This window comes from Solea solea, chromosome 15 (assembly GCF_958295425.1).
Source record: "Solea solea chromosome 15, fSolSol10.1, whole genome shotgun sequence".
Taxonomy (NCBI): domain Eukaryota; kingdom Metazoa; phylum Chordata; class Actinopteri; order Pleuronectiformes; family Soleidae; genus Solea; species Solea solea.
In genome coordinates, this window is record NC_081148.1 from 9,396,097 (window position 1) to 9,421,144 (window position 25,048).

A 25,048-nucleotide genomic window follows, 5' to 3' on the forward strand; every position below is an offset into this window, starting at 1 on the left:
GGGATGAGTTGTTGACTATGATAAGTGGAGCAGGAAAAGCTATTTTCTGTAAGAACTAGAACCAGACAGAAACATGAAGAGTCTAGACCAGGAATCTCAAACTAGTGTCCAGTCTGGTCATGGGAATAAAGGTTAAACTATGTAGGGAATAAGCTAAAAATCATATCACAATATTCAATGAAATAAAGATATTCATGATTATATTTCACAGAATTTCAAAGTAAAAGTGTCATGATGTGGAAGATACAAAGTTCACAAAAAAAACTAAATTATGTTATACATTGAAATCAAAAAAGAAATAATAATGCATGGACAACTGTAATAAATACACTAAACATTCTTAGATATGTTGTATAATACACTTAGAAGTGTGATTTATATAAACTTGGGTATTATTATAATAAAACTAGAGGAGGATATTTAGTATTAATCTAGCTCCCAATAACCACATTGCACTGTCCAATTGTATTGTCTTTTATTTTTTCATGCGTTTGTGTTTTATGTAAACAAATTATTTTCACTGCAATTATTATTATTACTACATGTGGAGGAGATCATGGGCCACTTCTCATTAAAAGTTGACATTAAGGGGTGGGCCTCATAAAATCAAGTGGGGGCCGTATGTGGCCCGTAGGCCGCAAGTTTTAAACATCTGGTCTAGACTGTGTTTGCTTTGGGGGCAGTGTTGTCAACGTGCCTTGTAGGATCACATCGGCTCAGATGGAGCGTGCATCTGCATGACCGGACATGGACATGTAGCCTCTATCTTCCTGGTGGAAAATTCAGAACATCCCACTTACACACAAACATGTGGTGTCTCTTAGTCTCAAATCACCCGGGCAATCATGGCAAAGCCAGCAGGCTGACAGTTTTACCATGTGTGATAAAGGACTCCTTCAAGCAGAGAAAACAAATGGCCAGTACATGGTTCCGTGTGTAATTGGAAAACATGACTCAATGTAACTATGTCTTTCTTTTCAGGAGGAAAAAGTAAACTGAATACACGTGCATGTGCGTGGGTCTAAGAGACAGATAGGGAAAGAAAGAGAGCACAACAAGAGTTCTTTTAAAAGTGATGCCTGGGGCTTTTTTATACTACAAAGCTTTTCCCTCAGATCAAATGTGACAGGTTACTTTCTTTAATCACTATGTGTCCACAACACCTACACAGACAGAAAAAGATATACTGTATATCTGTACAACCATTACCTTTATGTCGATGAGTGAGATGTATACCGTATTTCCAGCCAACAAGTCAATGGCACACATGTTTCGGATAGAGAGGACAGGGGTTTCTTTTCCCAGAATGGTTGATAAATTTGGAATCACCCTCTGGATGTTAAGTTCAGGAAAACACATGTTTGTTTGTTTTTTGTTTATTTCAGATACCAGCAAATCCAGTTTGTAAAAATGGTTATTGTTTACTAGCACAGATGTCAGGTGAGACTGGAACCCTGACACTTGAAAAAGAAAAGGAAAGAGGTGATCGCTACTGTGGCCTTTAAATCTCTGAAGGAGGACAAAGACATTGGAGAGAAAAGGCTCTGGGTCAGAGACAGCTCTACATCGAAGAGTGAAAAGGAAATGTTGAAAGAAAATGAGCAGCAAAGAGTATTACATTGAGAAAACTAATTTTACCTTTACAAATCCTTTAATGCTTTAGCCTTCGCTCCTAATCGGCAATACTGTTGGACTAATAATGCATTTTAAAAATGATTAAATTGAAATTGAAAAACTAGATGTCACTTCTTCTTTTTTTCCTTCTTCATTGTCAAAAACCTTGTATGCTTTACCCACAATTCTGCTCAACTGCTGACAGTTCAGCTGAGGTTTGGATGTTTTATGTTAAGAGTGGCAAATGTAGCCTTGAGCCACTAGCCTCAAGCTGAGATGACACGCCGGCTACAGAAGTCTCCGAGTTCACTATTTCACATCCAAAACGGACACAGAATTTATTTTCTTTCCATAAAACCAGGTTCCCTCTGGAGCCGTTAAACGTGTGCGTTTTCCACACGTGTGTGGATGTACTGTCGAGACGTGCGCACATACGATCAGCGGAGTTCCCCCTTTATCAAGCACGTACAGAGCCATTTGATCCAAGTTAAATCAACATTACCAAAGGCTCAGCATTAGATGGATGTCGGGGTGCTGAAGGGAGTTGAAGCAGAGGCACACAGACGTAAGTATAAAAGGCATCGGCAGATTACATATGAGAGTTGTGAAGGTTGCTTTGTTTCAGCTGCTTGTTTTCAAATATCAACCCTGGCACATGGCAGTAACGGATGTAACTGACATGGTCACGGTGACCTGCTGAAGTTTAAACTGAGAATCAGAATGGGTGATTTGGTTTGAAATGATAGAAAGCCAACAGTAAGTCAATTAACCACTTGTTACAACCAGACAGGGCTGATCCTCTGCTTTTTGGTGCCCTCGATGAGATGCATTGTATGTTTGTATCTCAATGGTTTGCATAAACTCATTTTTAAGTAACTTCTCACACAGCACATTAATAAACAAGTCATTAAATAGTACGGTAGTCAAGAGTGAAGTTTATAATAGAAGTCTGGACGCTGTTAGCAAAATGTGTGCGCACTAATTAATTCCTGGCATTGCAAGGAATCATTATTAGTGAGAGGCATTTAAACCGAACATTAACCCTTTGTGTGGTGTTCATATTTTTGTTACTCAGTCAGCGTTTGTGGGTCTGGTGGATCAGCAGCATTTTTGGGTTTTAAATTTTATTGATCATCTTGATCATCATCAAAAGCTTATCTCTCTTCCAAAATCAAGTGCAAGGACCTCTGACCATAGAATCTTTTGGCCATTATGGTCACTTGTGATAAGGAACCACACTGGCAACACTATTTTTATTGTATCCGGGATAGATTATGATGAAAAAAATACAGCAAGACTAGAGGGTAAAATGTGCGGGAACGTGAGAGCAGACAGTGTTGGTGCTTGAATTTTGCAATGTTTCAACCTTGTACTTGTACACAAAACACACACACACACACACACACACAAAGACCAGGCCCAGACAATTTCCACTGTTTATTGTATATGTATATGTATAAGTATATGTATATGTAAATGTGTAGGGGGTGTACAGTATGTGGTTGATGAAAATGTGTTCAGATTAGTGCTGTTAATGTAATTTTGGCGATTAATTTAAATAATTGAACACTTTTACTTCCGGCGACTGACCCATAACTTTTGGTCATGTGTGGAGGCAAACCGAGCCATCCTGGTAACAGGACAGTCTACAGTACAAAGATGGATAAGGACTGACTTTTTAGGCAGAACGTTTAATTTGACGGCTTGTTGGGCAAAACTAAAGTGTGTGTGTGTGTGTGTGTGTGTGTACAATTTACTAACATGTTTAAAACATCAAGATGCCTTTTTAGTGCCAAATTTGTACTTCACAGGAGAGAAACTGTTTTTAAAGTATTTTTCTTTGTAACTCATTGCCAACCGAAGAAAACACTGTTATTTTACAGATCATTTAAATTTGACATGTGAACTTCCATACACTCTTTTCCTTTTCTTTCATCCGTCTTAACTATTATTTTATTATTACGCATGTTCACTTGTTAAAAGCAAAGTAGGGCACCATTCTATATACTGTTTCTTTGTGTTTGTCCAGTAGATGACGTATGTCTAGAGCCGGCTCTGAATGCAGGAGAACAAGCCACTCTGCAGACATTTGGATGTGTCAGTGTGACAGTAAGTCAACATGCACAACACAAGGATGTCATTTAGCCGTTATTTATGTTTATTACACGTTTTCTCAAACTTTCATCAGAGTAAAAGGCTTGGGCGAAGGACAAATGTGGTCAAAACTGAATTTTAAGTTCAGTGCTAGCACGGGAAATGACGCATCTGTGTTGGGTGAGGTGGAGGGTGAGGGTCGTTAGAACAGACGGTGGTTCATAAATAAGAACTGTGCTGCACCTGCTACGCGGGTACTTTTAAATCAGTTAAGATTTTTAAAATCTCGGGCACTATAACTAATTTTGATTAGATAACCTTGTTTATAGTGTCTCACAATACTGGATTTCTAATTTCAAACATAGGTTTAATGAAATATAAAAGGTCAAATTAAATCAAAGGTGATGCAAAATTAACAGCAGGTATAAAAACATTTGCTGCCGTTTCATTTTTGTCACTACGCATGTGAACTAATGTGCAAGTTTTTTTTACTTTTTTTTTATCACCACCATAGGACGACCATAAAGCATTTACTCATGCATTTGCAAGAAGCAAATGCAAATGAGCTACCCCACAGGGTAGTAAGTTATTTAGTTTTAATAACTGCAAACACTTTTATAATACTGCATAAATTACCAACAAATGTATTAATCGAAAATTAAAGTCAACGTGAACATTGCACCAGCCCGCTTCGGAAATTTCCCACAACCCTCTGATTTATCCATTATTTTTCAGCTCCTACACACAGAACCATGTGGTGTTAGTGACGACTTATTACTGCACGGGGAATATATCATCATCAGCAGCAGGTGGGATTATTAGCACTGTTTTGCAATTTGTGATATTAAAAAAATTAAGTAGACATAGTTTACTATTCAAAATCTGAATAAAGGGATATCAATTCTGTGGTGGAAATATCAGCCAAACTGACTTTATCTCCTATAGTGTGGTTGACGACGTGTTTAAGTTCTGCAATCAAAGCAAATGAAGTGAAAATGATGAGTACTTTCATGAAGCGAATCAAAACATAATCAAACACTTTCTGCAATAAAGCTTTGAAGAAAGGTCTTCAATAGGAGGAGAAGAATATCCACGTGTGTCTCTGTGTGTGTGAAAGAGAGAGAGTCTGATAGACATGAAAAGAAGAGCAATTGAACTTCTTGTCTTTAAAGTGATGCCAAAGGCTTTTTAAACTAATAAATAAATAATGCATCTCTTCATCAGTTGGTCAAATTATGCACAACCATGTACTGTAGCTGCATTATAAATACAGTAATTATTTACATATTTAAAGACTATAAAAGATATTGGATTCCTGTGGTTACAACACTTTAGACTTCAGTGGAATACTTATTTACCTCATAAGACTTGGTCTTAGAGGCAAATATGGAATGACATTGTCTCTAAACTTTCTCTTGTTACTCTATCACCCAAGTAAAACATCTTATTCCATCCTCAAAACTCTTGCATTGTATCACTGTCAGGAAAAACTTGGCAGCAGTGAACAGTTTTTGAGTATCTGTGTTGGATACACCATTACCCCAGCTTCTCCCAGTCAGCAGACACTCCAATTTACAGTTTCCGTCACAACACTGAATTTCATTTACCAAACCAGAAGTTCTAGTTTTACTTCGTCAATCCATTGGCCTTAAGTCATTTCCATTTCCCTGTTGAAACCTGGTCATAAAAGAGAAGCTGATTGACATGGATTGAGACATGGATTCAGACGGTCTGCAGCTGGAAACAAGCCTGACGCGGCACTGTGGGCCCTGAAAACCAAACAAGCTAAAAGTTTCCACAGATGTGTGTAACAGCTGAGCTAGGAAACGTGACAGCATAAACATGAGCAATTTCTACTTTCAATCAGCATGTTTCACTGCACAGTTTGAGCTACAGCTGTACAGTGTTCAAAAGTCCTGGTCTACAAGCACTGGTGGGGAATTGATTTGTTGAATCATTCATTTTTTGCTGTTTCCATTCATTCAATCAGCCATCAGTTGGTGATATGTCACCTTTCAGCCAGTTCATACTGGACAATTTCTGGTTTCTGTTTCTTTAAATACCTTATACTTAAAGCTGACAGAACATAGAATCGGTCTCCTCGTCAGTCCCATGACGAGGAGAGTCTACTGGCCTAGATTTTTACCATGTTTTTTTGTTGCTGTTGTGTTCTTATTCACTCTGGTCTAACTGAACATATGAAGTATTCATTTTTGATTTAGGACCATTTCAGTCAGACTATCATTTTAAAAGACTACACAATAATGTTTTGGGTTTAATCTAATGTCATGTTGACTTACATAATGTTGAGGAACAGTTGTAAAAGCAACTTCACAGACCATAGTTCTGACATGTGAAATGTGGTCATAGGAACCAGTGTTGGGCAAGTTACTTCAAAAACGTAATGCATTATTTATTACCTGTTACCATCATTTCAAAGTAATTTGTTACATATATTATATCAATACTGTCTTTGAATTGTAAGGCATTACACTACTTTTGCATTACCTTCACCAAAATAACGGGAAATATGGAGTTGGCGTTCTCAATAGATCTCATTGCGTTCAATGCACAATTGTTCTAAAAGATGGAGAATCCATTGTTGAAAGTGGCAGCGTATCTTCGACACTGTACTCTGCCATGAGTCATCTCACTTCTTGAGGTTCAAGCATCGCAGGAAGGGAGATCGTTACTTTATGCTGCTTATTTTTTTCTCTGCTCTCATCCTCAGTTTGCTTTCTTTTGGTTACTAGCCTAATGTAAGCGTGGCACCGCGCTAGATGTTTTGTTATATTATTTGTGCAATTTCGCGAGGTAGACAGATCTTTTGGTTTCGCACACAAAGTGCACTTAAAAGGAATACTTCACCGATTTGCATTTAGCTTTTTATTACTAGAATAGTGCTTCCCAACCTCAGTTCCCCTGAGTCGAGAGAAATCTTCATTCTTTTCTTGTTACTTGTCCACCAGTGACACTTGGTCCTGTTAGTGTAACTGTTAGCAAAGATGGCGGACACTGTTTACATTCTGGGAATGAGGTCTAAAAAGTGCGTGATTAGTGTTGCAGTTTCAAGCCTCGGACAAAGTGTCACTGGTGGGCACATAACAAAAAAAGAATGAAGATATTTCTCGACTCAGGGGAACTGAGGTTGGGAAGCACAATTTTAAAAATACTATACTACCCCTATTCTAGAAATACAAAGCTAAATGCAAATCGGTGTAAACCTTTAACTATAATGTTCTTCCAGTCCAACACTGCTGCTGCAGTCTTCTCCTCAATCAATAGTTCTCTAGCACTAACAGGAAGTAAACATTTGCACAGATTTTTTCTCCTCTGCTAATCTTGTGGTGTTGGCGAATTTGTAGGAAAACCATGCACCACTTAATTTTGGGTTTAAAACGCATTGTAATGCAAATTACTGAGATTTGTACCGAGTAAAAAATTGCCAATTTTTTTTAACAATGCCTTACATGACCGCGTTACACTGTAATGCATTACCTTTTGCTGCTGGTAACGCGTTACCAACACTGGTAGGAACCCTAACACATCTATTCTACTATTTAACAGATACACACACTCACACGGACAGCAGCAATGTAGATGTTACTGTTATGCTTACTAAAACACTTGGACAAGTGCATGCTCAGTTGTTGCCCTTGCAGTGTAGTGTTCATGTGGTCTTGTCCACAGCAGTCCTTTTAACAAATTGGAGAGTACAGGGACATCCACACAAAGCACTTTGTTTTAGGTAACACAAGGATGCTTCCAAGGCCATGGAGGAAATTCATTTAAAGAAAGAGTGGGGCTGCACGATGACAAAGAGGAGATTGAGAAAACTGATGGAACAGAACCAGTTCTATTGGAGGTAACAAAAAGAAAAAAGAAATGATTGTTGGTAAAAAGAAACAAAATGACTCATTAAATCTCAGCCAATGCCCAATACTCCTTATCTTTAGAGGTAGCAAGTTCATGTTTCCCAAAAAACAGCTCCATTTTCATAAAGATAAATGTTTTTTGTTTTGACTGTATATTTGCAAGGAGCCCAGAAACATGACTCTAATGCTAATGGACACTGTTGCTCTACAGCAGCTGAATGAAACATCCTTTTACTAATTAGTGTGTCGCTTGCGTTCTTCTGCTTCAGCCGCCCCAAGGTGTCGTCAACAAACAAAACATAAACAGAAAATCATTTTATTCACTTGTAACAAATATAATTTTATCTTCCAGTTCATCAGCTACATCCCCATTCACATGGCAAAGCCATTTGTGTCGGACTAGTGCTGCTGAAAACACACCACCCACACCTCCAACCTTGAGCTATTTTATTACCCCAATTCATGGGCTTTTATAGTATAACCTGATGGTCTTCTCTACATCTATAACACAGTACATCAAGCATGTAAAACTTGTCCCCCGCCTCATTTTCAGTACCATTAATTGTTGTATGTGTATGTGTGTTTAGGATTTAGCATTGTTTGTGAATTTACAGCACAGTTGTGCAAGAAGCAAAAGCTTTATGCAAGACATTTACATTAGACAGAGCAATCTGACATGAAGTCACTTGTTTCCCTTTTTAAATATTAGTGGTCATGTGACATGGATCTGTGCTGCAAGTGCACCCATGGGGATAATACACAACTCCTTATATGGACATCCTGGGGGTGTGTGTTTATAGGTCACATTTTCAGGCTTTAAAAATGTGTTTTATGTTGCCTTCTTATGTGTTGTTGAGTCAAAGTTATGATTCATTTTATATCGCATTTTCAGTTGTGATATGAAGTAGCAATGATTGTGCAGAACTCACAAAATTAGACGTTTTTTCTTTTCTTTTTGTTGATAAAAACAAGCCAAGTGAACTCAAAATTTCACAAATTCAATCCAATTTTAAACAGTTTGAGTACTTTTTGCTCAGGTGTGTTTATATTATTGATGAAAATTATTATTTTTTTCCATCAGATTGCCTAGGTTGTGCTGAAGAGAAAGCTATAAAAGGCACATTCGTATAGCCTCTGTATATTCTGTATGTTTAAACATGGAAAAAAAATGTTCTAAGGGTTTAAAGCGCCTTTCAGTTCATGTGTAGACATGTTATTATGAACTCAGTCAATCAGGTGTGAGCATTATAAAGAGGTAAACAGGTGAGTTTATCTGTAAGAGTGTAAGAAGACTATTCCCACACTGTCTTGCGAGAGGACAGAGCCAGTGGTGAGGATGAATCGCTGTGGCCAAATACAACAAGGTAAAGAGATGATGCATATATATATATATATATATATATATATATATATATACTGTATATACACACACACATACATACGTATATACATACATACATACATACATATATATATATATATATACACACACATACATATACATACATAATCAAACCACGACTACATCGTCAGAAAAGTATGCGTGTGTGCCATGGAGAAAAAAATGGATTCATTTAAATTATTGTGTAATTTTTTTGAACAAAGTTCGGTTTTCAAACACATATTTTTAATCCATACAAAAAAAAACTAATGGGGGCCGACAAGGCAAACGAGGCTGCAAACAAGGCCAGCACTGTCTAAAAACACTGCAACACATGCTTACTGTTGTTCACTGGACAGAATATAATATATAGTCAGACCAGAAGAGCACAGTGTGTTTAAAGGTGTATATTTGCTCTTGTTAACCTGATCAATAGCCGTGATGGAGAAAAGAGATCCTGCAGGATCATTAAATGGACTGTTTGGAGCTCAGCTACAGGTCAGCATTTGTGACGGTCACACAGTTAAATATTTTTGATTATCACCCAGCTGCACCACATAAACACACTCTATTGATTTCCCATCAGTCCTGATATGCAGTCTGCAATAAAGAGTATTTCATTGAAATAGTAAATTTGAACACAGTACAAAAGATCGTTACGTTAATGGCACATCTTATTTTCTAATATTAAAGACAAGCTAAATGAGCTTTCTTAAATGATGCATGTATGTGTGTGAGAGAGAGAGAGAGAGAGAGAGAGAGAGAGAGAGAGAGAGATCTATTCTCAGCTTGAGCATGAAAACTCATCTCAGCACAAAGTAGACCGAATATCACTGCTACACTTTGAAAACAAGTTTAAAAATAGAAAAGCCAACAACTGACTGACATATTATTTAAACAACTATGAATAGAAAAGCGCAAGTTATCTATTAATAATACAGAACATGATGTCTAACTCCAATCAAAACTGTCAGAAAACACAACCTGCATAGGTGCATCCTTACGTCGAATAGCAAAAACTTTTTCTTTTTTTTTCAACCTGCTGCAAGAAACTAATTCTGATCAATTTCTCTCCTTCCCTGTCTTTTTTAATTAGTGTGCACTGCTTTATCTGGAGAGCTTCTCTTCAGAAGAGGGTCACCCAGCCCTCTACTTATCTCCATTACAGGACATTGCTCTTTTTTTATTATCAGCCGTAACCATGGTAACCGAGGATGATCTGTGGAGTTGTGGAGATAACTGAGGAAGGATCCCAGGTGATAACATTCATTCTGACGTTCTTACAGACAGAGCAGCAATGTCAAGAGAAGACACGACAAGGTTTAGGACAAGAAACGCATGAGGTAATGTTAAAAAAAAGATATAAATAGAATGGTGTAGAGAAAGCGAACCTTAAAATAGAGATAGAAAAATAATGGAATTTGGCAAGATTGTTTTACATTTCATTTTGTTTAGCATCCTATATCTAAGCTACCTCTATCTATCCTCTATCATGCCTGCATAGTAGAATAAGTGACTTATTTAGGGTGAGAACTGTGGAATTGTTGATGTCTGTGCAGTTCATCATTCCTGTGTCCCGTTCCCCCGAATCAAACCTCCACAATAAATACATCCGTCTCCTGGAACCTCATTACCCCAGCTCACAAGATTTCCACCACAGTCACATCCCTATTAAAGGAGGGGAAATAAACATTTAGTGTCTATCAGCTCTAACACAACATGACTGTAGTTATATCAGGAGACTGTTCATCTCCTGGCTATTACCACAGATGATAATTATCACATCTGAATCGGTGTTTTTTGGAAACATATGATACTGTGGTTTGCCAATCATGTTCTAAATGAAATGTAATTTCTGTAGCTGTATTTTGTCCCGTGTGGTGATATTTAAGACAAAAGCACGTTTTCCTTTAACCCTTTAACATTTGACCCTCAAAATGTCCGTCTGGCCTTTTTCTTGCTTATTTTAACCATAAAATGTCCAGTGAGGAAGTGCTTTAGCCCATTTTTCCCAGAATAGCTTCCAATATCTGGCACTTATTTACAATTTACTGCATGTTAAAATAGTGTATTAACAATTTAAAATTAAGAAAAACAAAAAGTTTTACACAAACACCAGCTTTTGCGTGTTAAATTTGACATTTTAACAGTGTAACACATATTTAAAATAATATTTGTTTGAGTTTTTGTCTCAATGTCCAAAAACGGGCCAACAAGTGGGTGCAAGAACAGGCATGTGTCTACTCTTTGCTGCTGAGCAGGTAATAGGGATTTTAGAGCATTTGTGCTCAAAACAGCTGCCTGCTGCACCCAAGACTGAGCAACTGAAGTTGAAAGACGGCTAGAAGAGGAGGAAGATATGCAAGATATTGTCAGAAAATCATTTAAAGTGTTGATAATTACCTCCAGCAAAGAGAATGGATTTTCTTAAAACATTTGTAAAACTTGCCACATACTAGTTTTCTCAATAACTGCCAAATATGTCAATATTGCCTCAAAAAAAAAAAAACATGTAATAATTTCTTTATTTTCAGTCATTCCTGTTTTCTCTGACACGGTGTGAAGGTAAGCAGCCTTAGAAATATAAGTTACTGTCTCAAGAAAGTAATTTTTATAAATGTACAACCATTTCTGGTACCAAAAATGTTTGTATGTATTCTACAAATCCTTTTGTGTTTCGTTATGGGTGTTTGTCTGTTTGTTTAAGCTGGGACAAACACCACTGCTCAAAAAGGGAAAAACTCTAAAAAGGTCATTACTCTAAATGTTTACATGGCAAAGGAAAACTCAGTGGAATATCTGCTCCTTTATCTGATCAATAGAATCCTTACTGCCATGGGCAAAGCAGAGTAGTGAAGTCTGACGATGGGTGCCAGACTATGCATATGTCCTATTTCCCTAAGCCTGATAAAGACCTCATAGAAGACCAGGCTGAGACAATGCCTCCCCAGAGGCTACCCCCTCAGCTACCCCTGTTCACGTAATATATCACCTTAGCTGATATATAATAGGATTATGACTAAAAAAAGTAGTTAGAGCTAATAACAATAATTTTCCCCCTTTGTCCAACAAAGTGGACAATTAGTATGAATTGTCCACTTTGAATTGTGAATTGTATTCCCTAAAGGTGCTTCTCTCTTTCATTCACCTTAAGTGAATGTGGCCTTGGACAGGAGGACTTCATGTCATCAGGCGGTACCCATCATTCATTGGGTGTTTCGACCCTTATCCGCAACACCCTCCCGATGGTGGGTCAGCAGTGGTGGCTGCTGCCTTTCTCTCCTTTCCTGTTATTCCAATGGCTGTGAGCACTCTCCACACTGACTGGGCAGGGAATCTTCTACAGCCGACCTCGACTGGGAACAGCCATGCCTGCCATCCTTTCCCCCTGCAGTCATGCAGAAGGTCTTGGTATTTGGCACTCTTCCTTTCAAAGGCCTGTTCACACCCCTCTTCCCATGGGACTGTGAGTTCTATGAAGATGATCTTTTTTGCCTCTTCCGACCACAGAAACATATCCGGCCTCAGGGTTGTCTGGACAATCTGGGGGAACCTCAGCCTTCCTCCCAGGTCGACCTTCATTGGGCTTTTTGTAGCAGACTGGTTCTTGTTGTTGCTGTGGTTGGTGGCTTTTGCCCCTCGTTACAAACTGGATTGATGGTTGACGTTTCTTTTTCCTCTCCTGCTCTAAGGTGTTAGTGAGTGTCATGAGTACCTTATCGTGGCGCCACCTGTACCTTCCTTGGGTGAGTGATATAATATTTCACAATAAAAGCCTCACAGGTGTCGTGACATCGTATCTGTGCGACGACAAGGAACGACGTCATGGAACACAACACAGCAGACAACAGGACATCCAGCAACTCTTTCTTTGCTGCTCGGTTTGTGGCCGTTTGTCTCAACGGGACGTCAAGCTTTGTATGAGAATTTAATTTCTGTCACCCAATCAGCTGACTATCGTGGGTGGAGCCAGTCACTAGCTCCACCCTTACGTATCATACCATTTTACACTGGTACCCCAAGGGAAGGGTGCCAAAGAATAGAATGGTTGGGGGTCATTAGTATTCCTAATGGAAATGCAAAAAAAAAATGTATCGTACTAAACGTACCAAACATTCAACAGATACAGGCATTAGACATTTAAAAAAAAAATAGGGGTCTATTCCCAGTCCAGCTCAATCTTTTGTCACATAGTAGTGTGCCTGCTCTATTCTGATAACATGGATACCTGAATAAAAAGCAAGACATTTCATGACACAGACTCACAGCTCACACATCCAGTGCGGCCCCGACCCAAGTTTGGCTTGATTTCATCTGTTCTCCAGATACTCCTTCCAATTTCCAAGGTCTCTGCTCTCTTCTGTGCACCTCTAGTATTTATAAGCACGTCCGAATTTTCTGCAAATTTTAATATCTCAACTCTCATCAACTATGAAACCTCCCATCCCACAAGTTTCACATGTTATTCAAGTTTTTCAATGCTGCATGTGAAGGCTCAGTACATCCTGCTGACTTTGGCCTGATGGTCTGAATCTCAGGCCACATTGTGACAACTTGTCACCACTACACGTTGTGTAGATGTGTGTACTTTATGTACATACGCATAAGTGTCGTCAGTCTATTGGAAAGTTTATTTTATTATTTGTTTTGACCTTAAGCCTGACAGTAGAAAGAAATTACACCCATAAGTGGGGACAGCTGAACATTTGCAAAATGCAGCACATTACTTGAAAGAAATACTAGATCCTATATCAGTGTGCGTATGGGGATCAGCTCACTAAAGCACATAAATGCCATGAAGATTTAATTACATGTATATGTCATATAGATTTCCCAGATGCGATAGAAGGGAAGAGCATATTAACAGCACAATAAAATGGATTTACCTTGACACAGTGGTGCACTTATATGCATGTGCATCCATGAGCGTTTGTGTATATGGTCTTACACTTCAATTTTTATGAGAACCAGAGAAACACACCACAGAGAGAAACAGTGGAAGAGCCTGCGCCACGAAATAATTTGTGTCGCTCTGTCAGTTCTGAATTATTAGCAGTCGTGAGGATAACATATAGAACTACATTTAAAACAAATAATAGTATGAGATTAGGTGTTTTTAAGGGTGATGTCTTATACACTAGGGGTTACAGGATAGAGGTTGATGCAGAGATAAAAAATTTAAAAATAAAAGAATCGCAAAAGAGATACAAGAATACGACACAAACAGGTCGTCGTATGCAGGCTTCATCGCTCATCATCCATATGTATAGATGTATGCGTTTTATTGATCTGATGTACAGTGCAGTATCTACAGGGGATAGTGTGGTGCACTGCATATGAGGCACAAATGGCATATATTTATCCTACATGCCATCACCTTCAAGACATTGCCCCTTAATGCAATAAGCTCTTTTATAGCAGACATATTGACACATTTCGGCATTTAGGAAAAGCACATAATGTTGCTTAAAACATTAGCAGTGGCTATGATGAGTTCAAGTAGTCAGAAAAGTGCACTGAGCCATTATAACACAACAGTAAAAGCACAGTTGTTAGTTGATCACTTTAACTCTTAAATGTCCGTCTGGACTTTTTTTGCTTAATTTAACCACAAAAGGACCAGAAAATGTCCTGTGGGTTAAGTGATTTTGTCCATTTTTCCAGAATAACTTCCAATATGTGACAGTTATTTACGATTTAAAAATACTGTTTTAACAATTTCAAATGAAGAAAAACAAAAAAGGTTTATTTAGAAAAACACTGCAGTTGTAAATGAACAACAGATTATGCGTGTACATTTTGAAATTTGAACATTAGGAAACATACAATAACATTGTATGTCTTTGTCTCTCAATGTGCAAAAACAGGCTAAAAATATGTACAGGTGTTCTTTCCACTCTCTCCTCTCTGGCATCAAAGACGCTGATTCCCCGGCTTCCTAAAACAGCACGAGTGAAATGACCATAATAACCACACATTGTCTTTGACGTGCAACTTCTCAGCTTTCAGAAACCGTCTGAATTTTTCCGATAGCACAAACCGTCGCGTGACTGCGGTAATGTAAAAATGCGCTTGTGCCAACGTGTCGTCTCGGTTCAGGTCAATGTTAAATGGAACCTCAGCCATCATTAATAGGATTATTCACACCTGTGATATTCCTACTGTGACCAGTCAAAATGGCTGCTGTGCAAAGGGCTCCCTGAGAAAGGTAAACGGAACACAGCCATGATTAATTGGATTTCTTTGCTTTTCCTACTGTGACCCATAAAAAATATCTGTCATAAAAAAAGGTCTATAAAGTCATATTTTCCCTGTGTTGGTGACACCCCCCAGAGTCACATGGGACTGAAGTTGATAAGTAGGCCCAAACACATCTTCCATAAGTCTCAAAGTCATCACCTCAATGCCCTCAGATGAGGCCTCTCTGCTGATGAGGTGAAAAGTGTCTAACAGTTTTGTTGCTCTTTGTCTCAGCCTCCCCACGGCAAGTCATTATATCCATTTTGTCGCTTGTCTTCTCTAGTCTGCTGCCTTGCCAACTCCCAGTACCAAATAGGATGAGAGGAAAGGGAGACTGTTGCCTGAAGTACTCAATTTGGGGTTATGATAACACTACATGGGGTTATTATTAACATCCTCATCACTCCTGGTTAGGACTGAGATCCTCAAAGAGCACAACAAGAGGATTTGACAAAAGAGGAGCCAGGGGGACAAAGATCTGCACTGAATAAAACAGTGAATGCTTTACACTGCCAATGTGCGTCTAAAGACTCTGGCGGCAGCTTAGGATGAGTGTGTCCAAGTTTCCCCGTTGCAGCAGTGCTAACACAACCCAAGGCTGATTGATGTTTATGTACAGAATGAGATCTGATTCAAAGGAGGTTGTATTATTGATGTCCAGTGCTTAACACATTTATCAGACCACCACCCAAAGCCACAGCTGCCCTAAATTAACAGCACTGGTAATTATCAAAACCATATTTTTATCTATCTGTATCTTGGCTCTACGTGTGGCCCTGCGATGGACTGGCGAACTGCCCAGGGTGTGACCCGCCCTATCGCCCCATGTCAGCTGAGATTGGCACAGCACCCCCCACGACCCTCATGTGGAGGATAAAGCGGAAGAAAATGGATGGATGGAGGGTTAATGCACCAGTATGCAGAGGCTCTTTAACCGAAAAGATATTTTTATTGCTAAACATTATTATTATTGTCATCCATAGATTTTCAAATGTACTGTATTACAAAGGAAACTGAACAAAATAGTGTAGTACATTATTATTTCTTAATTGAAATGCCAAATTATAGTTATTTACTTGTGGTTGAAGCCCAGTGAACTGGTGAGTTTTAAACAACTTTTTGTTTAACTTTTTTTGGTGGTCTAATACATTTGTTAAGCAGTGTACGTCTTAAACATCTGAATCTTAAGCCTATATGTGGACGTTGGGGCTGATATGTGCGTAATTTATCGTCGGACTGCGGCGTTAATCGTCAATGTGTAAAAATGTTTTGATTAATTAAATTTTTCTTAGATAATAGATAATAATAGATAATAGTTCATCAATCTTTTGAATTAATTTAGTTCTATACCGTCAAATGCAGACACTTGGTTTAATTAAATTAGCACAAACTCTTATTGAAATGCACGGCCACACTGTTCTTATTTACATAATTTGACAAAGCAAGCAAAGACTTCATCAGATCTTTTAGTAGCTACATTGGCGCCCTGCTACAAATGTTTGATTAGGATATTGGAGTCCACCATGAAACATCTAAGGAGGGTTTAAGGCAGCTTATACTACAACTCAATTAAGAAAGTTACAAATTCACGTTCAACTTTGAGATGGCACACCTCCAACGAAATAGAGAGGGGTGAGGTGGATCAAAGAGTGACCTCGTGCAGTGGTTTTTAATGTGTGCATCAGAGGATACTGCTGTAGGTGAGGAAAAACTATTTTCTTTTGGAGAAAATGTGATTTAAATGAAAACACTTATCCCACAAACCTCAGTAAGAACAGTCATTTAAAGGTTTCAAGAGGAAAGACCACACCTTTGCTTTAGTCTTAGTCTGTATGCTTTTTTTGTTGTTGATGATATATTTAGGACATTTCCTTTAGTTTATTTATTTTTAAGCTAATCAAGGAAATAACCAAAAAGATAAACAACATTTAAAAGAAACCTAACCTTCATGTATTATGTATGACGGAGTATTAGGACCGAACTGAAGGGGGGGGGGGAATTTAATCTTTTGAGAATAAAATTGTAATATTATTATTAGAATAATGTCATAAAAGTCACTATTAAATCATACAATATGTAATTATTATTCAAGCAAAATCCCAGAGGATCAGCTGCAACTCTTCACCATTTTATGAAGTAAAACTTTGGCTTGAGGCTTCACAAGTAAGGAAATTCATCTTTTGTCTCGTCAGCACCACATTATCATTAGCATCAAGACTTTGAAAAAAGATTGTGCAAAGAAACGGAGTCTGTTTGAAAGAAAGAATCACACAGACTTGGAGGAAATCATCAATCAATCATAGTTGTAACGCCGTTTCCTTTAAGTTAAGTTTAAAACGACTTGTTTTTTCATGCTTTTTTTGAAGGAAGTCAAATGCTCAGTGGCACAGATAACAAGGACGTGCGTCTTGTTTATTCACATCTTTGTGAAACCTTATCTGATAAGGTCAGATGACAGCATACGCAGACATCCCCGCTGTGTGCTGCAGTCCATGGAAGATGATTTCATGTGTTATGTGGAGAGAAGGCCACAGTCACTGCCCAAGTTGCCTTGGAAACTTTTCTCTATGAAACCTAAATAATCCATTCTTTGTCCGCATAAGTAAATATTGTCCCGTTATATGCCTTGTGTTTTGTATGTCTTACTCTGGAGAGCTACTGTGCATTTCTTTATATGTATACATTTCTTCTGAATGTAGGCTGAGGAACAACATTGATCAAACATTGCATTGAAAGTGCCTGACAATATATGCTACAGTGATATTATAAACTTATTTTTATATTTTGGGCCCATAAAAGGTCTGAGATTTAAACGGAGTGTAAAAAACCTGTTAGCAATCAGGCTGCGGAATTGAAAAGGATCGCAAATTATATGGATAACATATTTAAGAACCACCAGCTTCTGTATGACAAAAGTGGAAGAAAACCACGAATCAAATGAAAAATAAATGGAGGTGCAGCGTAATGCATTTCATTCTGCATCTTAACATGTGTAAAAAACACAAAGCTACAGAGGGAATTGTTGCAGATAATGATTGGCAGTTTCATCATATTTCATGCAGGCGTCCGCTCACTTGATTTGGCACACTGATGCACTGAGTTTCGGTTTCAAAAAGGAGAAGAAGAATGGAGAAAATCACACGCGTCTCCATCCCACTTCATCCCATCTGTTTCCTACATCATTCCAGCTCCACTTATTGAAGATCCATTCATTCCATAAAAAAGAAAAACACAGTAAACAAAGGGTAACGGTGAAGAACGTCCAATCCAAAAAAAAGTTTGTATTTTTTCTTCTTCGCGTATATGATCACTTTCAATCAACAATTAGTTAATTGTGGTGAATTTCTATTACACTTAATCACGAACAGAGAGCCGCATCTTTCCTCATGTCCATAAACCAAAATGTTTCAATTTATTTTTCTTGGTTATACGGAGAAAAGAAACCAGCAAATATTCACATTTAACCCTAGAAGACTAACGTCGGGTGATTTTCACCCACACAATTATGAATATGTTATTTTTATGATGTTGCTGTTGTCGGAGTTGCATGGGTTCTTGGGTCAGTCATGCTGTTTACTGACAATATCAAAGGTAGCAGTGTTTCCCTGACCCCATCACTGTTTTTTTTCAATAGGCATGTGTTTGGGTCACCCAAAGATAGTGATAGAGGGTAATTTTTTTTCAGGTGGATTTTACCAGAAGTTAAGCTGTGCCTTCACCAGACAGGGCTGAAATGTCCCATGGGTAGACAAAATAACAAGTTCCCAGCTCCATTATTTTTTTTGGCGGGGGTATTTTTCGTTAATGATTGCCAAATTTTTCACAAATTTTAGTATAGGGTCCCCAATGATGCCTTTTTTTGTTTTATGAGATGTTGTATATTTGGAAATTGAACGTTCGTGTTCTAGGGTTAAGACGCTGACAAATCTGGTTTTAATTCTTTAAAAAAAAAAAAAAACACTCAAACTGATTAATCGATTAATAAAAATAGTTGACAATAAATTTAGCAATCTACATTGCCATCGTATTATTAATCTCAGTTATTTCGGTCAGGATAATCCTGATTTATAAAAACTTTTAAAATCGTCAAATTCCCACAGAATAAACATGAAGAGCCCTCCATCCTCTCTCTCTCACTCCATCATCATCATCACAGATTCTCTGTTGACCAATCAACAGACTGCGGTGTGTGTGTGTAGCTCCACTCTTTAGGACACTCCACTCTGTGCCACTGTGCTGGATATCCCACCGAGTATTTTGCTCACAATAAACTATAAACTATAACGGTTTTGTTAATACTGACTCTGACTCCGCTCGAGCCTGCCTGGGGATTGCTTTCTAGATTTAGTCTGGCCCTCACCTAAACGTCTCTGCACCTCATCTTCATCTCATCTCATCATTTTGCATCTCATCGCCCTCTTCCTGTCCATCTCTCTGTTCCCCTGAATGTGTCTTCCTCTTCTTTTGTGTTTTCTCCTCAGCTTCAGCCAGTGGAGGAGGAGGAGGAGGAGGAGGAGTGAGGCGGGACCGTGCGATTATCCATCGAGTGAAAGAGAGAGACTTTTCCCATTTAGCTCAGCCAACAGTCAGTTTGCCTTGATATATCTGTGATTACGTTCACTCGATAAACTCGACCTTTCTTTCACACAGACAGCAAAGAAACACGGTTCTCCTATGAGTCACCATCAGAGGTGTGCCTCAGACACTTTTCCTCTCACCTCTTCCACTGTAAAAGCATATGTAGCATTGTATTTTGACCATCATCCTCACATGAATTAGGCATATGCATTTGTTTTCTGTTATTTATGCAAACTTGCAGACGGCGTTGCCAAATAGGCTATTACAAACCAAATTGCTATTATGCAAATACCTACAGAAAATGAGCACAGGGGATGAGAGCTGTGCTACTGGGACAGTCCAAAGCTGGCAGCAGTAAGAATTAATTGCGTCTTGGCATGTTGGGCAGGAGGAAGCAACAGCAGGAGGGGGCTTTATACCTCTCAGTGTGGCCTGGAGTTCTGCTGGAGTTTTAGATCTGGTGATTAGGCTGTGAGGTCGAGCTAGACTCAGCGGAAATCTCATTTGAATTCTGAGGAAGAGCCAAAAGGCATGTTCTTCACCGCATCAGAGCAGGAGGCAAAAAAAGAGGCTTCTTTTAGGGAGATGCAGGCTCAGATACAGCTGGCCAGTACACAAAAGAGGAGAGGTCTTCAGGGTGCTTTGATCCAGTATCTCATTGTGAGACTTCTAATTGAACCATTTACCCTGATGCCTTTTATACGACGGCTAAAAGTTTCCCTGCCTTGACTAAACTTGTCCCTGTCCATGTTTAATTGCTATGAATATCTCACTGCCATCAATATTCAGACCAGCAGTCCAGTTAAAAGAATTATCTGTGTAATATTAAACCAAAAAAAAAAACAAGAAACAGTGATTTACTTGCATCAAAATAACTGGCTGATATGCAAATTCCCCCAACACTTCCACAGCAAAGGAAAATGTTTAGTAATTCAACCACCAAGGCTGTATTTCAACCTAAGGCACTGCATTATTCACAACATAGTCCACAGTAGGTTTTGGTGAACAGCATGAAAACACACTCCGATCCCTGACAGACAAGATATAAATCTGACATGATGCAACCATCTCTCATTTGAGACGGCCCTTACTGCAATGAAAACACACTGTTGTCTCCACCGGTGTTACAAGCAGGTGTTAATGTCTGAAAACAATCATTTTTCCCGCCCGATCACAGCGCTGACACATGGATACTGGGGAAATGAGTGCACAGACTGGCAGTTAGGGGTCATAATAAATTGGATCATGAAAGAAAGGGAGTACGTACTGAGAGAGAGAGAAAAAAAAGGGAAACAATCTATACACACTACTGTAATCCAATCACAATGCCACCGCTCTCAATGAAGATGTGAAAGGAAATGGGTGCGGGGTTGACATGCAGGATACGTTGCACATCAGTGAAGATGACATAATAATACATTGTGACAGACAGTGTTCAAAGTGAAAACTGCTACTAAAACATTTAGAGCATCAGTATGCCAATCACCACGCACAGGAACTGAACCCTCTGAAGACCTCTGAAGACCCCCCCCCTACATTTCATACCATGACTTCTGTCACTTTTCATGTGTATAAAAGAAAGTCTTTGAAGAAAGGAGATGTGTGCCCTTGTCCCATCTGTACAGTCGTCACGTCTCGTCCTTCCTAGCGAAGCAAGCGCAAGCTCTTCACTTCGCCGCGTCTGTCTGGAACAGGTAAACACCAGCTTTACATGCACGCGCATGGCACTTCCTTTACAGAGAAGCTACAAAGCCTAAGTGTGCGGTGGCTACACGGTTCCTCATTTCAGACACGTCTGTTTGTACTATTACAGTTCATACACTCCGTGAGCGATATTCTCACCGGTGAGCACTTACTGAAGATGAATAAGGACTGAAGGATTTGGGTGAAATATCTAGTTTTAACTTCTCTGGCACATATATTGTGATTTGATTTGCAATATCGCCTTTTAAGTGAAACTCACAGTGTTGTCAATTTTTTTACAATATGGGGCATTACCACACGAGATACCATCAAACTACTATACACTAATGCAATTATAAGAAGTTATTTCCCAACATTTACAGCATATAATGCATTTTTGATTAATTGGCATACAGGTGATTGATGAAATCACAAGTTTAAAGAGATTAAATGGCATCCTTTGCAATTTGCTAATTGTTTGTTATTGCAATTTCAAATTTGAATTTAAAAATAATGAATTGCTCCGCTATAAAAATTAATCACAACGTTTGACAAGGGCTGTTGCCTGCCAAAATATCTCAGTTAATACGACTCAAACTTAAAATAAGCATTTTCCTTTCTTTCCTTTCTTTATGCGATGGGTAAATTACAGGACTGTCAGCACCAACGACATCTATGCCGCGTGTTGCTTCTAATATTTCCTTCAAGGAGCCGCTGCTGAAGCGCAGTGCTGCCAGCACACCAGTCAAGTCCCAGTTGAGAATTCTTAAACAAATAGGACATGATGTTTAATTTATAAATCTTATACACACCAAAAAATATGACTCCATTTTTTAAATATTTTTATGAGTTCCTCAAGGATAATGCACTCTTGCATACGGACATGAATTAGTCGCATTAATGTCCATTTTTGCAAGCAGAAAAATCAATAAAAAGGATTATTTGAATGTTATGCCTATAGTGTCATGATCTAAACACGTGTGCCTGACAAGATCTGTTTGGAATATTAACGTGCCTACAATGGTCTTGCTGATCCATCAGCTTTTTGTCGTGCATGACCCAGAAACCCATGACTGAACTGCTCACAGTCAATATTCTGCTTTGTAATCAAAACCTACAGGGAATTTCTAATTAGGGAAGGAAACGGCACAATGCTGCGAGTAGGAGATAGGATGAGAGGAGAGTGGAGGATGTGTGAAGGTTCTGGGTCTGATTTGGAAATGAAGCAGAGGAAGACAATCAGCGGAGAGAGAGAGAGAGCTGGGAAGAGGAGGAGGAAGATGGACGGGAAAGCATTGGAAGATAACGGCAGTATTGGGAACTTATCAATTAATTTTTACTCAATTGGAAGTGGAAACAGTTGTATGAATAACATGCACAGAACGAGTCACAGTGATATGAGGCGAAGCTGCGGCACATACAAAAGAAACCATCACTATGTAGATTTGCACATGGATGGGTTTGGAGTAAAAAAGTGATTGGATAGAGCAATTTGCACATAAAAAAAGACCAAGAACGAAACTGGACAGCGGGGATAATGGAGGGGAATAAAAACCACCACACAGGAAACCTAAGCTTGAACCACAGAGGCGGCAGGGCCACGTTCCAGCCATCTTGTGTCTACATACCTGCCTGTCAAACTGCCAGCTCTGAATATCCCACAGATGATGTTCCAGAGGGGCCAGGCTCCGTGTCGACACATTCCAACACAGGGGCCCTTTGAGTAGGCATGAGACGGCGGTTATGTGGCCATGGACCCGTCTGGGTCAGCCAGCACTGCAGAGCTAATACGTGCCTAGACTTTCACCACAAAGCCCCACAGGCCCCACAGTCAGTGAGCCTAGAGATTGCTGTGCCTCTTTCACTTTGGGAGCTCGGGATTTGAGAGTGAGAGTGGAGTGGCTGAACAGTGCCTTGGAAAGAGAAGTAAGTGAAACAGATGTTTTAATGGACGCTGCAGCTGGCTGCTCTGATATGTATTCAGCTTTAATGACAACACGGCACAGCAGATACGCTTAAAACTGCATCCTCACACCTGACAGCCTGTCTTTGCTTTTAAATACAGTATGAAGTTGAAATAAGGATGTTTCAACAGGATTTCTCTGTGGGTGCCTATTTGCAATTCACACAGGCGGCGTGGGCCTTCTTCTCCACATCATACTTGCAAATGATGCATAGAAGTGTTGGTAAGTGGGTTCACAGGGATGTTGGGGGAGAAGCCATAGACCATCTAAAGCTTTTGGAGAAACTCCACTGAGAAAAACATCGCAGTGTGCGCACAGTTATCAGACACTCTGTTGGAGCCAGCAACACTGTGGCAGCAGTGGTGTCCAAGTGAATATAAAGACGTGTCATGTTTTGACAGTTTGTTTCGCCGTTCGACTGATGACTTGTTATCTTGCACTCCATCTGTTGATATTAACCCTCTCTCTTTTGAATAAACATCTTCAGAAGCGGACAGAAACACCACTGTCACGCCAGGGAACACACCACACAGGTATTTTCATATAACCTGCTTAATAAGCACAAGTCCAAAGGCCTGTGTGAGTGTGTAACGACGTTAAATGTATTGGCAGATCTGGCCAGACTGTTGGCTGATCAGAGAATCTCAGCTGAGCTTAGACGCCAACATTTCTGTTGTTTACTTCCTCCCTCTTTTTAGCAAATTCCAGCCTTTCCCACATGGCAGAAGATTTCAAGTCCCAAAATGGAGTGCAACACAAACTGCAACAGAAGCAGCTGCTTTCATTCTTCTGAATGAGCCCAAGCAACGCCACTCATTTAGCCACATTTGCGGTCTTCTTTTGAACGTTTTTAACCATTATTTTTTTTTTATCCAAATGCTTTTTTCACAGAGGATTTTCAAGGATGAACTTTTAATTAAGTACAAGTAAATACTTCACAACTTTTAAATACCTTACACACCTTTGACTGGGTATGAAAATTGAAAACACACAATAAGATAAATAATACAACATTTTACAATGTTAAATGTTTGTGTTTTGGACGACTTCACTCCTTGAATTGGAGTTTGTGTCAAAACCTCTCATACTGTGACATGAACCAAGCTAATAACAACAAAAAACTCTTTACCTTTTTGTGGCTTGTCCAAGTTTGGAGTGTGAGCAATGTTTGTCCCTCTTGTTTTTTGTCCGTCTACATTGTATCCGCTCCAACGCAACACTTTTGCAGTGAAGATAAGTATAGTATTTCACTAACTCCACCTGGCAACTGTTTGCTAGCCCTTGCTATAAGGAAGCAAAAAAACCCCATCATACATCACTCTTAAAGTGACAGGCACTATCACAACCAACTCATGGTGACATTAGAGGGAGGGCTTTTCTCAAAACCACTACCCACAACTTCATCCAACCTACTTATACTTATACTCTGTGGTAACAGTCAAACAGAGGCACAATAAAGGCCGCTCCAAATCGATAGGCCATTTGCACAGCGGCCATTTCGACAGGTCACCGTTGGAAAATCACAGTTGTAAATACTCTAAGTTAATGATGGCCGAGTTCCATTTAGCTTCCTCTTTTTCAGGGCGCACACTGGCTCACCGTCACACTGTGACTTACAG

At 39.1% G+C, this 25,048-nt stretch overlaps 1 protein-coding gene across 1 annotated transcript in view; it reads right to left on the reverse strand.

Moving 5' to 3' along the window:
- grid1a (glutamate receptor, ionotropic, delta 1a) overlaps positions 1–24,681 on the reverse strand; it is a 243,343-nt gene extending 218,662 nt beyond the window's left edge. The window contains exon 1 of the mRNA XM_058652222.1: positions 24,559–24,681. The gene's annotated coding sequence lies outside the window, so the exon portion shown is untranslated. The remainder of the gene's footprint in view (positions 1–24,558) is intronic.
- Between the last annotated feature and the right edge of the window lie 367 nt (positions 24,682–25,048).